A 17208-nucleotide genomic window follows, 5' to 3' on the forward strand; every position below is an offset into this window, starting at 1 on the left:
ATGGCGGTAGGGTGGGAATGTGTAGTTTGTGCAACGCAATAGTGGAGAGTGGCGGGAGTGGATACGTTAGGGGGATAATCTGGTGTTGGTGACCAAATATTGGAGGTGGCAGACAGGTGGGCTGATGACAGAACGCACCTACCTATGGATGAAATTAGAATGTAAATAGATTGTATTTTCTTTTTGCAGTCCTGTTAGGCTGTCAGATGTGCCTGTAGTGAAACATAAGTTGAGCAGGGAAAGTAAGCAAGCTCTTATGGACACTGCTGGGTTTAACAGGATAAGGAAGTTACAAAGACCATTGTGGCTAACCTGTCTCAGGAGAAGTGTGTAGACACAGCTGTAAACTGTAGAGATCCTTTGGAGTGGAGAGCCATGTGATCCTGGCAGCAGAAGGGGGGGGAGGAGGAGGGAGGAGGTGTCCTTGAGGCAGCTGATGGCTGGATAGAAAGCGTCTTGCTGCCTAGGGATAGGAAAGGTTTTGTGATGAGGTTGTGCTGGGTTTTAAAAGACTCTGGGGGGCGGGTCCGAGGGCATGAATGAAAAGGCTATTATTGAATCCAATTAAGCCATATACAGTAATGTGATATGAAAAGTGTGACTATGATTTGAATAGTGAACCGGAGGTATTTCGTGCAGAACATGTACATATATATATACATATATACACATACACACACACATACACATATATATATATATATATATATATATATATATATATATATATATATATATATATATATATATATATATATATATATATACACATACATACATACATATATACACATATACACACATATACATACACATACACATACACACACATGTACACACACAGGTTTATATGGGTTGTATAACAGCAGAGGTGGATAATATGAGGAGAAATGGTGTACATGAAACTGCGGGGACAGGAGAGGGTATACAGGGTTTATCGTATGGTGGAATGATGGTGATGATATGAAGGGGATCACAGGTAATAAGGGGGGGGCTGGGGATGGCTAGGATAGAGGGGGGGGCAAAGCATGATGGTGATATTCTGTATCTAGATGACACCGTGGATATCTAGATCTTCATTCATTCCATCGGGAACCAATGACCCAAGAGTGAAAATCCAGAATGATTCTTGTTTACAGAGTCTTCTGAATCTCCTCCCATTGTCAGCGTCTTTTTTGATAGCTTCAATGCCAAACACTTTGATGCCTGTTGGATTGCTGTTATGACATTCTCTGAAATGCCTAGGTACTGAATAGCTGTGGCATTTTTTATTTTTACTCTGATGGTACGTGTTACTATTAATTATGCTGTATTTGTGTTCGCTAAATCTTGTCCTGAGTGGACGTATTGTGCGCCCAACATACAGAAGACCGCATGGACAGATAAGACCATAGACTACATAGGAGGTACCGCAATTGATGAACTGTTTGATTTTGTGGTACTGGCCGTCGGACCCCATGATTTCTTTTTTGCGGTGTGCCATGAAGGCACAGGCTCCACAGTTTTTGGTTCCACACTTGTAGTTGCCTTTCTGGTCGAAGATGGATGCCCAATTGCCAGTGGGGGTCTTGGTTTGGTTCTGAGGTTTTCGTACTCTACTCGGAGCTATTAGGCTTCTAAGATCTTTGGATTTTCGAAACACAACTACTGGTTTGGGTGGTAGAACTGGATTAAGGATGGGATCCTGCTTGAGAATGTTCCAATTTTTCTCGATGGCTCTCTGTATGTCGAATGCTTTGGTGTTATATTGTGTACTGAATCTGATGGGGTTAGAGATATTGCTGTCGGTGGTCCTTTTATTGTCGCTTGTTTTGTTAGCCTCCATTGCCATAGTGACAGAGGGATGTTCGTCATACTGGGTCCAATATTTGTAAAAGGCCTGTTTGATGAGTGATTCTTCATAACCCTTCTCAAGAAATTTCTTTTTTAAGATGGATCCCTGTTTTTCATAGTCACTTTTCTTAGTGCAGGTTTTCTTCAGCCTGCAGAATTGCCCGTGGGGTATGTTACGGATCCATTTGGGATGGTGGTGACTTTTGGCGTGGAGGTAGGAATTTCCAGCACTAGGTTTGAAATGGGTTTTGGATATAATGCTGCCTTCCTCGATTTGCAGGTCTAAATCCAGAAAGACGAGTGATGTGTTGTCGACCACATGGGTAAATGAGATACCATAAGGATTGGAGTTGCAGTATTCCAGAAATTTGTTTAGATCCATATGTGATCCATTCCAAATGATCAGGATGTCATCAATATATCGGGTGTAGAGGGTGAGCTGATCTTTAAAAGGATTGTTGGCCCAGATGAACAGATCTTCCCACATGCCCATGAAGAGGTTTGCGTAGCTAGGTGCAAATTTTACTCCCATGACAGTTCCCTTGGTTTGGCGAAAATACTCGCCCACGAAGGAGAAGTAGTTGTGAGTGAGGCAGAATTCGATGGAGTCGAGGAGGAATTTGGTCTGTAGAGGGTGTATGTTACTCTTGGAGAGAAAGTGTTTGGCTGCTTCTATGCCATATTTGTGTTCGATGGAGGTATAGAGAGAAGAGACATCCAATGAGAGCCATTTGAAATGCGGTTGCCAAGAAAATGATGAAAGGATGTCGAGCATGTATCCAGAATCTTTTACGTATGATGGTAGTTGTATTACTAAGTCTTGTAGGAAGTGGTCGATATAACAACCTAGATTGCTGGTTAAGCTGTCGATCCCAGCAATAATAGGTCTGCCCGGTGGATTTGTCTGATTCTTGTGAATTTTGGGGATATGGTAGAAATGGGGAGTCAGTGGATGCTGTTTGTTAAGGAAAAGGAGTTCGCTTTTCGTGATGACTCCATTATCCTTAGCTTGATTTAATAGGACTTCGAGGGAGGTTGCAAAAGATGGTAATGGGTCAGCAGGGAGTTTCCCATATGTGTCGGTATCTCCAAGGAGTCTCAGGGCCTCTGCCAGATAGTCAGCTTGATTTTGAATTACTAGACCACCACCTTTATCAGCTTGCCTAATAATGATGTCTTCTCTATTCTGGAATTTCTTAAGGATCTCTTTGGGGACTTCGTGGTCTTTGTTCTTAATGTTTATGGATTTGTCACTGAGACAATTTTTTTGACAGATCCTTTTAATTTCGTCCAGCACTATCTCATAGAATATTGGAATGAATTTTCCTTTTGCCCAGTGGGGATGGAAGGAAGACTTGGGTTTGAAGTCGGTGTGTGTGATCTGTTTTTCCATGAGGGCTAAGAGTTCTGGTTCAGTTTCATAGTCCTCGCAGGCTCCCTCCTGAAAAAGACTCTCCAAGTTTTCGAGTGCGTTGTCCGTATTTAGTGCAATATTGTCAGATGGGGGGCTTGTGGATAAGGATGGTGCTTCAGAGGGTGATTCGCGAAGGGCAAAATACCTTTTCAGGGTGAGATTTCTTATATACCTATTTAGGTCTAAAAAGATCTCAAAAAGGTTTGGAGGGTTTTTTGGGGCAAAGTTTAGACCTTTGCGAAGGATGTTGAGTTCTGTGTCATCGAAGACTGAACTAGATAGATTGAAGATCTTAATTGTAGTATGTGTTGGAATTATCTTTTCCCTTTTTTTGGTGCTCTTTCCTCCTCGTCTACCTCTTCTTCTCCATCTTCTCTTTTTCTTACCGACCTCTGTTGGAATTCCAGAGGGGTTTTTTGTTGTTGTTGTGCCGTGGGGTTCCAGTTTCCCACAGCTCCCTCTTCTAAAAAAATACATGGTTGTGTGTTTTCCATCGGTATTTGCTGAATGGGTGTATTGTTCATCTGGTAGCTGGTGTGGTGGTTGGTTGTGGTGGTATCTGGCAGTAGAGTGTGGTTCATGCTTTTTGTTGAGGTAGTGACAGAGTCATAAGTATGACCTTGTGTTTGCTGGGCTTTGGCTCCTGATGGTGGAGTTCGGCCATTTTCCAGTTTATTGGCCCATTTGTTTTTATTGTTGTGGGATGAAGGATAGTAGGCTGCTGTCGCCTGGTGGTATCTCTGGGTCGGGAGTTGCCCCTCTTTCCTTTTCCCTTGAATATTATTGGTGGGATGTTTCTGTGGTTGGGAGTTTCTGTGCGATCTCTGTCTTGTGGTGTTGCCCTTATTTGTTTTTTTGTGGCGTGGAGGGCCCATAGGGCATATGTCATTACGAGGGAGTGATTTTGACTTGTTTGTGAGAGGGCCAGCGCCATCGGTTGGTCTTTTCCATTCAAATTCGCACCCATACAGATAGTCTAATCTGTCCCTCTCAAATTTGCCTGACTTCTTACTGATGAGATTGGTTTCAAAAGTGACCATGTGGTCATTTATCTTCTTATCCCAATCGTTGAAAGACGTGAGATCAGTGAAGGGGGCCAAATCATCCTGGACATTTTTCAAGTCATTGCGGATTTTAAGTAGGTTTCTCTCCCTTTGAGTGATGATTTTTATGTACATTTGATATATACATTTTTGTATACATTTTTGTGGATTTCCATTTGAATGAACACATTTCTGTTTTTGCACAAACCACATGGCCATCTTTGTGCCCCCATTTGTGCTTTCTGTGAACAGGGGCATACCTCCACATATCTGTTCCAGCACAGCGTTTTACGTGCTGGCAGAGTTTTTACACGCATGCGCATGTCCTTTGAAAAAAAGCACAACCTGTTTTACCATGCGGAGAGACAATATCTCTCAATGTGTCTCAGTGCACTTTTTACTTCATTTATCATCGCCCCCCCCCCCCATATGCATATATGTTTTTTTTTTTTCTTTTTTTTTAATGCATTTACATGCGTTTGTATTATGCACTTGTATGTATATGCATGTATGTGTACACGAGTATGTGTGTGTACACTTATGTATGCGTAGAATTTTTCATTTGTATGTATTTAGACTACAATCTCATGTTCTGTGCTTCAAAATCCCACTACCTATCATTAATTCTTTGTACTGATATGGTAATTTTTATTTCTAATATATTTATATTATATACTTTTTATCATTTTATGAATGCATTTTTCAATGTAAACTTATCTTACGTCTCCAGTCTGTAGTGTACAGTATATATTGTTCTTATTTATACCCCATCTAGAACACCTGGGTATGGAACTTGGAATAATCAATTGTCCATCACAGGACACATCCTCCTACTAGCCACACCACCTCTCCCCATGTACACATGTCGGCCTACCGGCCCATACAGACTGTGCTCCAGTTCTCCTGGCTCTGATGAAGAGGTTTTCCTCGAAACGCGTCAGTATTTCTTAAATACCTGCCTCAATATGGGCACACCCCAATTTTAACTTCCTAGTACTTATTTTGTTACCTGTTTTTCCTTTTTTTTTATAATATTATGTAGTATTTGTATGATTTTATATCTATATGACTATATGTCTGTATTCTTTTACATAAATAAACCATACATTTCTTGATGTAAGCTTCTGATCACGCGCCTTCCATCCACTTCCTACTAAACAATTGTGGTCGTTGAACCCATCCATTTTCTCTGCAAGACACAACACAAGACAAACCCTAATGTCAGGCAAAACTCCCCTAATCTTGTTACAATATAGGCTTCCATTTGGAAGCAGTATAGGCGCAAGTTTAGATCTTACCTTCGTTATCACGATCGGCGTCTCCGATGCTCCTTCCTCCGCTCACAGATCGTACGTAATACGCACGTGTGTTACGCTTTATACACAATGTGCATGCGTATAACTCCGCCCGCCCCTGACATTCTTTCTAGTCTATTCCCCACCCCTTTTCATTAGGCGCAGTGGGGGAAGAGCACATGGCGGATAGACAGCAGGTGCGTGCTAATTGTAGCAACGAGGAGGAGGAAAGGCTGGATCCGGACACGTCCCGATCCAGAAGGAGATTTAAGGTCTCAAATATGTCCTTTGGGGAGATGTTGGAGATGGTGGACATCCTGAAGAAGGCCGACTATGATGGAAAGTATGGGCCTTACCCCAACCCCAATGTCCGAAAGGCCAAGATCATGGCGAAAGTGGTCAGGAGTCTGCACCGGAATTTCGGGGTACGACGATCGAAAGATCAGCTCAGGAAACAGTGGTCGGACCTCAAATTACGAGAACATGAGCAGTACAGAAAGATCCGGAGAGTGCTGGAAAAAAGTAAGTAGTTGTGCTGTGTTCCTATTCTTTTTGTGTTTATTACGTTCGTGCTGCTCCATGTGCTTTTAGAAACTGTTGTACAGTTTAAAATGGCAACTTTCATGTTCATGGGCACATTATTCGTTCGGATCAAACATTTTTCGTTCCAACTATAAAATACCATTGTTTAGCCCATATGCATTTGGCTACCATTTTGACGCCCTATACTTGTCTGCAAAGAATTGGGTTGTGTAGATGGCTTTGTTACTAGAATGAAATGCAAGCTAGATTGTGTGTAATGAGGGGACACTCAGCAGCTGTTTACACATCTGGACACTGGAGCACTAGTGTGGGACAAAAGAACACCATGTTTATTAGGGGGCCACACAGGTGCTCCAGTGTATACTATAGGGGTGGCTACATCTGTGAAGCTTGTACAAAACAGGTAAAGTATTGCATGTTGACAAAGGACACTAAAAAAGCTACATCTTGGAACTCTGCTAAAATTGACAATTGTACCCCACTTCCAAGCAATGTTTCATCTTTATAGTTCTGCCATCAAATATCTATGTGCTAAGTATACCATTTTTGTTTTACATAGGGGATAAAAGACTCGGAGGACACCCCTCATCTGAGGAGACCAGAGCCTCCCCCCTGGAAGAAGGGGAAATCCCCCCAACACAAGAAGAGCAGGAGGAAGAAGACGTAGTGGAACTAGTCACCACAACAGGTGAGTGTCTGCAACCACAGACTCAGATAAGAGATGGATGGCGGCATTTTTTTGAAACCTAATTTATTTTGGGGTTCCTCTCTTTTTAGGTGATCGTGAGGTTGTGGATCCAGATCCTTTCACATCCGAAAGTGCCCAGATCCTGATCGGGCAGATCATGGGGTGTAATTTACAATTGGAAATCATCAAGCAAAACATCAATGATGTTATTCCAAAAAATAAAAACATCATTGATGTTTTGGGGCGAGTTTAAAGCCCCTCCAAATCACTTTCTTCTTTTGTGTGCTACAATGTGCAAAATGTTTTTGTTTTTTACTAAAAATTATTTGGGGACACCACAAAAAAAAGTCTCTGGCACTCTGCCTGAATTTAAAGCAAAAATAACATTTCTAAACATTTTAGGGGGTGTTTGGGGTAAAGCACTACTATGGAGCTGAAAAAATACATTGTTAAGTGACTACATGAGGTGAATATAGGCCAGGAGACACCATGCTGGGGAGGTTAGTGAAGGGCAAATATGTATGAAGGACCTAAAATAATAATTACATAAAAATCCAGCATGCATGAGAACAAAGGGGACATTCACAGCATATTACAATCATGGTAATTAGGGAATGAGGAAAGAAATACAATATATTAGCAAACATTCAATACAATAAAATGTGATATAAAAGGTTAAAAATCTTACCTTCATATACTCCTTCTGCAGGACCTGGATGATGGCAGAACAGGTCTCTGGGATAATGATCCCCAGACCCTGGGGGGAGATGCCTGTCGAGAACTTCAAGTCCTGCAGGCTTCTCCCTGTCGTCAAATACCGCAGGGTAGCGACCAACCTCTGCTCCGGAGTGATGGCTTGCCTCATGCAGGTATCCTGCCTGCTGATATAGGGGGTCAGCGAAGCCAACAGACGGTGAAATACGGGGTCCGTCATCCTGAGAAAGTTCCTGAAATCATCAGGGCTAGAAAACGGTCGGCTGCTCAGAACGAAGTAACAGAACGCACTGAAGAACAGCAAGGCCTGTGAAGAGCGACCTGAAAAACAGTAACGAACGAACAAGAATACAATGACTACTTAAAGTCACGTGGAACTTGCTGCACGCACTGAAGAGCAGATACAAACCCACAAGCACAAACTGAATGGCAGAAAACGATCTGAAAGCCACGAGTCTGAAAAAGCGCGAATCGTCTCTCACCAAACTTTTACTAACACGAGATTAGCAAAAGGAGCCCAAAGGGTGCCGCGCTTGGTTCTGAAACGGCCTTTTGTAGTCTCGTCGTACGTGGTGTACGTGACCGCGTGGTTGGCGATCGGAAATTCCGACAACTTTGTGCGACCGTGTGTAGACAAAAAAAGTTTGAGCCAACATCTGTCAGAAAAAATCCTAGGATTTTGTTGTCGGAATGTCCGAACAAAGTCCGACCGTGTGTACGCCCTATTAGAGTCCTAAAACAGTGTGCCTTCCTCGACCCAGATCTCGACCCACACACAGAATGGGCACATATATCCAAGTTCTGCACAACCAAATGGATGAGTGTCATCATCCAACAAAGAGAAAGAAAATACACAGCCCTGAAAGACAAAATCACCAGCCTTTGCCAAACCATTTGTGACACTATTCCCCATTTACCGCACACTTGGTTCAGCACGCTCAAAAGGAACACAATCAGAAATGAGGATCATACCATTGCCAATAAACTCGGTAAATTCAGAAGAGACTTATTTGACTACAACAGCAACCAAATATTCACCTGGAAAAGGAAGAAACACCCCAGCCATAATCCAGATCCTGATCCTCGTCCACTCATGTCTATCCAGCCACATGGGAGCCTTTTCAGATCCCATCAAGCACCGAAACCCCTGTTGCCACATCCATCTCAACACCCGCCCAGACCCGGGCTGATGTCCCGGCACACCCCACAATTTCCCATTGGACCCAAACCACTCACCCCCAAACCCAAATGCCTCAAGAACAGACCTTATAAAGCCTGTGCAGGCCCCACCCAGGCGCAGACACCTTCTATTAATTATGACCACCAGACACAACAACCTGCTCCTACCCAAGGTCTAGATCTCACAGACGTCTCCCTACGCATCCCAGTACCTGTCTCCGACCCGGTAAATAAACCTCCTACTGATGACTCACACAGGATAATCCATGACCACCTTGATACCACCAGTGAGCCACAGTCATTAGCCTGGATAGAGAATCTCCCTCTCACACAATTACAGAATCCCAAACCCCCGCAAAACTTAGCCACACTTACCCCCCCACCGCTCCTCACAAAAAGAAAACACGTAGAAGAGGACGGAGGGGGGACAAGGAAGAAAAAAAGTCAGTAAAGATGCGGAAACTGTAAAAATCTACAATCTATCACATACTTCATTAACCGCATATGACCTATCCCTCCTCAGCAAGGGGCTCACCTTTGCCCCTACTATGCAGCCCAACAGTTTCACACTATTCAAAGATCTCAATAAATTCATTAGAGACCATACAGTCCAGAGATACTTCAATATCCAATCATCCAAACAAGCCCCCACATCTGATATCGTCAACTCCATTCCATGTTCCACAGACCTTGATTCGTTTGACGAATCAGACAGACCCACACTTGCCCTACTTGAGGAGTTATATGCCGAGAACTACAACGCTGACCTTGAATGGCTCACCCAACATGGTTCTACCTCACCCCCAGTCAGACACACTTCACTACGCCCTAAATCCATCTTCAATCGAACATCCAACAAGGGTCCGTACTTACAAACTTTCTACCAGGTAGTCTATACAGACCTTAATAATATGTGCAACTGCACTTCCGAGCACACCTACATCAAATCCAACCTTCCTCCACTGGAACGCAAGGCCCTAGAACAGCTGACCCACAACGAATCTATCGTTATCAAACCTGCGGACAAAGGGGGCAGTATAGTCATCCAGGAAAAAGAAGACTGCATCCTCGAATCACGAGGATTACTTTCTCATACCAACACTTATGCCAGGCTCCCCAGTGACCCCACATCCCAGTTTTCGCTTGAATCAACTATACTTGTCAACAAAGCCCTCACTGACGAAATTATTTCCAAATCTGAAGCCTCGTTCCTTAAGAAAAGCTTCAACAAAGTTCCTTATTTCTACCATTTGCCAAAAATTCATAAGGATCTCACCCGTCCCCCAGGCTGTCCAATAGTAGCTGCCATGGACAGTGTCACCAGTGGCTTCTCCATATATATTGACCAATTCCTCCAACCCCTTGCACAGAACCTACCTTCCTATATACATGATGGACCCCATCTACTCGAGATGCTCAAACCCTATACATGGAATAAGAACTACTGGTGGCTTTCACTTGATGTGTCATCACTCTACACATCGATACCCCATGATGTAGAGGTCAGGGCTGTTGGGAATTTTTTGGCCAACGATCCCCTCACCAACCCCCGGCAAGCCAATTTCATACTAGAAGCCCTAGTCTTCTGCCTCAAACACAACTATTTTGAGTCAGAAGGTACACACTACCTTCAGATCAATGGTACAGCCATGGGAGCCAACTTTGCCCCCAGCTACGCCAATCTCACCATGGGATATTGGGAACACACGTACCTCACAGCAGACCACCCCTTTGCCGCAAATATAATATACTATGGTCGATACATCGATGACATAGTAATCATCTGGGATGGTACACTTGATGGCATACTCACCTTCATTCAGTATTGCAACACCAACACCCTGGGCCTATCATTCACCTACGTGGCTGACCCCGAAACCCTGGCATTCCTAGACCTTGAACTTTGCCATGACGATGAAACCATATATGCCAAGAACTTCATCAAACCTACTGCCGGCAATTCCTTCATACACTATACCAGCTGCCACCATCCCAGATGGGTGAACAATATTCCCCTGAACCAGTTTTGCTATCTTCGGAGGAACTGCACCAGAGACTCAGACTATGAAGCCCATGGCCAACTTCTATCTAAAAAATTTCAAGATAAAGGATACCCTGCTCCTCTCATAGAGGCAGCCTTCAACAACTACCGCAAGCCTCCAACCAGTCGTCATAACTCCTCTCCCGTTGCCAAACAACCAACCCGCTTCATCACATAGTTTCACGACAAACATAAGAAAATTGAAAAAATATTAGAATCACACTGGTCCATTCTCCTGGAAGACCCTCACTTGAAAGCCACAGTTGGGACAAAACCAAAAGTAACATATAGGAGATCAAGGAACATTATGAGCAAAATTGCACCCAGCAAAATCAAGTCCTCCCAACCCATCCCCCTGCAACCTGTCCTTATACCCCTCAGAGGGATGTACCAATGTAAAAAACCCCTCTGTATCACTTGTCCATTCGTACAACATGGTCAGAAAACTTTTAACGTCAAAGGCAAAAGTTACACCCTCAAAGAATTCTACAACTGCTTCACGGACTTTGTCGTATACTGCCTGACCTGCCCCTGTGGGCTATTCTATGTTGGTCGCACCGTAAGGGCACTCAGAGCACGATTTGGGGAACACCGGCGCTTCATCGAAAAGGGCCATGACCATCACAGCGTCCCCAAACATTTTCTTATACACCACGCCGGTCCACTGCTGGCCTAGGCGTGTGGGTTATTGAGTCCATTCCTGCCACACTCCCTACAGCCGAACGCTTCAAACATCTGTGCCAACAAGAAACCTACTGGATCTATTCCTTGGGCACCCTCACACCAGGTGGGCTAAACGAGGAAATAGAGGTTCACACACTGTTATGAGCCACCTCGCCCTCCCACCACATCATCCAGCTTCCCCCACTTCCCCTCCTTCTCCCTTTCTTTTTTCTTCCTCTTCTTTTCCTCTTTCTTTCTCCCCTCCCCTTCCCCCCCATATCACCTTTCTTCTTCCCCCCTTCCCCCCCAACCCCCCTTTTTTTGCCCTTATCCCCTCTTTTCCCCTCCCCTCCTTTCCCCCCTACCAGCCCACGTCCCTAGCTATCCTCCATCTTCGAATTTTGTACATTCTTACATATGCACACACCATATTGTGCGCAGGCACACGCATATATATATACACACCCCCCCACCAATATAGCCCTATCCTCCCTCTGCTTTCCACACTTTCATAATAATATTTTTTACTCTCCATACAGTAACCTTTTATATATATCTTGCATTATTATATATTTTTATATTTTTTTTATATTTTTTTTTTATATTTTTCTATATATTTTTATATGTTTTTTATATATTTTTTGTATCGATTACTTACATACATATTGTCCTTAATCCTTATCAAATTTCGTATGTTTTGTACAGGTGTATGTATGTGTACGTGCATGTATATGTGTGTGTATACATGCATGTACACATATATGTTTCATTTATATAATTTTTCACACATAATCCCTGTTTTTTTATATATATAATGTTTTATAATTTTTGTATATGTTTTTCTACATATTTTTCTACATATTATATTTCATAATTTATTTCATTTATATGCATATCATATATTTTATATATATTTATTATCATCCCCTCAGCCACTATGTGCACCCTCCCCAGATGTCATTCTCTTTGTGTTCACCTTTTTACTCCGGTGTGGTCTCTCATAAACTGTGCTCCATACCCCCTCCTCCTTTGAGTCCACCGCACTTTACCATTCCCTAACAGTGTTGTGCTATCAGCCGGCGCTGAGCCTTGTTGTCCCACAGCGCCGGCCTATAAATAAATAGCACAACATTGACACACTGCCACCTCAGACCTATTGAAGGAGCAGCCACTCCGAGCGCGTAGCCTACTCAGTGCTCTCCCACTGCCTGAATCCTCCCTCGGTGTAAGCCCTCTCCCTGGAGTGTACCCGGAAGCCGGAAGCCGGAAGCCGCTGGACGATCCGTGACGTCACGCACACCCTCTGTGCGCTCCACGCCGGCCCCAGCTTCTCCCTGATGGCCACAGGATGAACCATCTGCTGAACAGCTTCCACCTGCAGCCTTACACCACTGGCACACCATCCAGACTGGAGCCTGAGGAATTCACCAGGATTACCCATCTACAGATGAGCCTTTTATTTATGTCTCTCTTGTAAGTGTCTTTTATTATGTGTCATTAAAAAGTACCAACTAATACTGCACTCAGGTGGCGCTTCCTTTTCTTCACCCTCTCTTGCATACCACAGAGCCAGCTCTCTGAGGACAGCAGCCACCTCCTAGATCCACTGCTCCACCAACCCACTTTACATGCTCTGAACTGTCAGATCCTTATTAACCCCTGGACTGCCAAAACTTTAGCCATGTAACCCACTTTACATGCTCTGAACTGTCAGACCCTTATTAACCCCTGGGCTGCCAACACTTTAGCCATGGACTATACGCCTAGCTAACCTGATTAATTATGATTACTGTATTCTGTATATGCGCTTATAGTTATTATTACTTTTATCTGTTGATACTCAGCATGCATAATATACAGTACAGAACTATATTTGGTGTAACACCTGCTATAGTAAACAAGATCTTGTAAATATGTTCTTCTCCTCAGTATTCACTATGGAAAAGGAGGTGTAGGAGGTGTAGGAGGTGTAGGAGGAATAGAATTAGCAACACAGCAAAAGGAGGTGTAGGAGGAATAGAAGAGTACCCTTGTGGCTAATGGAAGCTAGTATTCCTTAACCAGTTCCTGACCATGCCATGCAGATATACTGCAGCACAATGGCTCTCCTACCCTTTTTCCGCCACCAGAGGGTGCCTGCACCGGCTGCTTGGCAGGAGACCCGATGCACACGGCCAGCGGGCATGATCACCACCGGCCACGCGCGATCACTTGCACAAGCTAGAGCATGGGGGTTTGTAAATCCCTGTGCTGTCAGAGGAGAGGAGCCATATCATTTGTTCCTACTAAGTAGGAAAAACAATATGTCTCGTCTCCTAGTCAATCCTATCCCCATACAGTTAGAATACACTGAGGGAACCCACAATTAATCGCCCCCTAGTGTTAACCCCTTCCCTGCCAGTGACATTTACACAGTAATGAAAAGTCTCCGATCTGTCCATCACAATGTCGCAGTACCGCTAAAAATCGCAGATCACTGCCATTACTAGTAAAAAAAAAAATAATGAAAAGGCCATAAAAATGCCATAAATCTTTCTATGGCATAAAAATGCCATAAATAGTTTGTAGACACTATAACTTTTGCACAAACCAATCAATATACGCTTATTGTGGGTTTTTCTACCAAGAATATGTAGAAGAATATATACTGGCCTAAACTGATGAAGAAATTTTTTTTTTTTTTTTTAAATTGGGGGGATATTCATTATAGCAAAAAGTAAAAAATATTGTTTTTTTTCTAAATTGTCTCTCTTTTATTGTTTATAGTGCAAAAAATAAAAACCGCAGAGGTGATCAAATACCCCCAAAAGAAAGCTCTATTTGTGGGAAAAAAGGATGCAAATTTCATTTGGGTACAGCGTCGAATGACCGCACAATTGTCAGTTAAAGTGACACAGTGCCAAATTGTAAAAAGTGCTCTGGTCAGGAAGGGGGTAAAATCTTCCAGGACTGAAGTGGTTAAAGACTAGAAAAACCTAATGTGACAAATCACCAGGGTCAGATGGATTACACCCGAGAGTCCTTTGACTGACCTGTAGAAAACTATAGGCCAGTAACCTTACATCTATAGTTTGTAAACTATTGGATGGGACAAGGGACCATAACCAAGAAATTGCTGATTGATCGCTTTTGACTTGCAAGTCATCGATCTTATGTTTTCATCTGTATACAGCAGTCACAAGTGCCAGGTCCATACATGGTACAGACCTACAAAAGTGCCTGCAGGTGACCAGGTCTGTACAGTGTATGGACCTCATTTCTCCCTCTCCTATAAGCTCATGGTCACAAACTTATAGCAGAATTGTTCAGCAGACTCTGGTGGTTATTTACATTTTTTGCTTATGTTCAGTTTTCACCATTTTGCAAAAAGGTGTAATTTAAAAATTACAAATATTTGTTATTTATCAACTCAATACAGGCTAAGCTTTTATATTTAGTAGGAATTTAGCAGGAATGTTGTCAAATTTGCTGTGTTTATGTCTGCTGAAAATGATTTTAGAATTTTTTTGCGAATATATTGTTTGATAAACATTCGCGCAAATATTGTGGGGCCTTAAAAATTAGTAGCACCTTCTTTTTATTCTACTTGTCCTATGTTTCAGAAAATATATGGTTTTGGGGGGGGGGTCATTAACAAACTCTGAAAGCTGTAAGGGAAACAGTGATAAACTTCAGATTTTTAGAGAAATGTGGTTATTTACATTTTTGCGTACGTTCAGTCTTTACCATTTTCAAAAAAGGAGTAATTTAAAAATTACAAATATTTGTTATTTAATAACTTAATACATGTTAACCTTTTATATTTAGTAGGAATTTTGTAAAATGTACCAGTTTTTATCTGCCAATAATGATTTTGGTATATTTTTAACGAAAATATTGTCTTGATAAACATTTTCGCAAATATCATTGTGCCCTAAAAATCAGTAGCATCTTATTTGTATTCTACTGGTCATGTGCTTTCAGAAAATATATGGTTTGGGATCTTTAACAAACTCTAAAAGCTGTAAGGGAAAAATAAAAAAGCAATGGAAAATTGAAAAAATGGCCTGGCCACCTGAGTGTAAAAATGGAGCACAGGGCCTAGCAGTGAAAGCTTTAAAACTTTTCAATAAAAATGTATAGAAAATGAAAATAGTATCATTAATAGTAACCAGCATGGGTTTATGAAAGATCGATATTTCCAGACCAACCTGTTAACATTCGGAAAGTGAGCTATAATCTGGATAGAGGAAGGCCTGTGGATGTAGTGTATCTAGACCTCGCCAATGCATTTGACATAGTACCCCATAAACGCCTAATTTACAAATTGAAATCTCTTGACATCAACAATAGTGTATGTACCTGGATAGAAATTTGATTACAGGGGAGCATCCAAAGGGTGGTGGTAAATAGCATGACTTCTGAATGGTCTGGAGTTGTGAGTGAGGTTTCCCAGGGCTGTTGTTCATAAACGATATAGAGGTTGGTATAAATAGCTACATTTCAGTATTTGCTGATGATGTAAAGCTAAGCAGGGCAATAACTTCACAACAGGATATTGAAACTTTACAAGAGGTCCTTGATAAAATAGATGGGTTGGCAACTAAATGGAAATGAGGTTCAATGTATGGAATTGTAAAGTTATGCACTTGGGGGCTAAAAATATGAATGCAGGCTACATGCTAGGGGAAGTATGCCATCCAGTTCTGTTCACCAGTTCTCAAATAGAATGTGCTGGAATTGAACAGATTCAAGAGAAGGACAACTAAACTAATTAGGGGCTTGGAGAACCTCAGTTACGAGGAAAGGCTACACACATTAACCACTTGCCTACTGAGCACTTTAACCCCTTCCTGCCTAGGCCAATTTTCAGATTTCAGAGCTGTCTCACATTTTGAATGACAATTACGCAGTCATGCTACACTGTGCCCATCTGTGATCGAGGTAAATGATCAGGGAGAGTGTGGGCAGCGCAATTATGGGAGGATGTCCATGAAAGCTCTGCCAGCAATGTAAGCTTGCTCTGTAACCGTCCTTCGGCTATAACGTGGGTGTGAACTAGTTAAGCTGGTTTTCCCTGGAGAAGAGATGCTTAAGAGGTGATATTATTGCAATATATAAATATTTAAATGGTGGTTCTAACATAGGGAGAAACCTGATCAGTCTCAGGCCCTGGACAATTATAGGTTCTTATTAGCCTATAACATTTTTTCTACTAAAACTGAAGCCTTCCCACTAAATGCCCCCAATGTCACAATCCAGAACTTAACCAACTACTTCTCATATACTGTACATGGCAGATGTCTGCGATAGAATACCTGGGAATAAAAATTACCGCCATATATGACGCATGAACTTGATTCCTATTTTTGAAGCTATTAGAATGTCCCTATCGCAGTGGAGGAAGCATCAAATTTCCTTCTTTGGCCATGTAGCTTCTATTGAATTGAATATCCACCCAAAATTCCTTTACCTCTTAGAGACAGTACCAATCCCGAACTCCAATATACATCTTAAGAAATTAGAAATTGACTTGCTGGATTTTACCTGGGACTACAAAAGACATAGAGGTTAATTTACTAAAGGCAAATAAATTGTGTAATTTGCATCTGCTTCAGAGCTCAGTAAATCATCCAATCATGCGGAAGCAAAAATGCTGTTTTTTTCTTATTTTCCTAGCATGTGATTAGGTATTCTTTGCAACGTGAAGCTTCCCCTCACTTGCTAAACTTTGAAACAAATGCTCTTGCAGAGTGCAACTGCTCTTGCAAAGTGCATAGTCTATTTGCCATTAGCAAATCAACCCCAGAGAGTCT

The sequence above is a fragment of the Aquarana catesbeiana genome, linkage group LG09 (assembly GCF_042186555.1).
Source record: "Aquarana catesbeiana isolate 2022-GZ linkage group LG09, ASM4218655v1, whole genome shotgun sequence".
In the NCBI taxonomy this organism is placed as follows: Eukaryota; Metazoa; Chordata; class Amphibia; order Anura; family Ranidae; genus Aquarana; species Aquarana catesbeiana.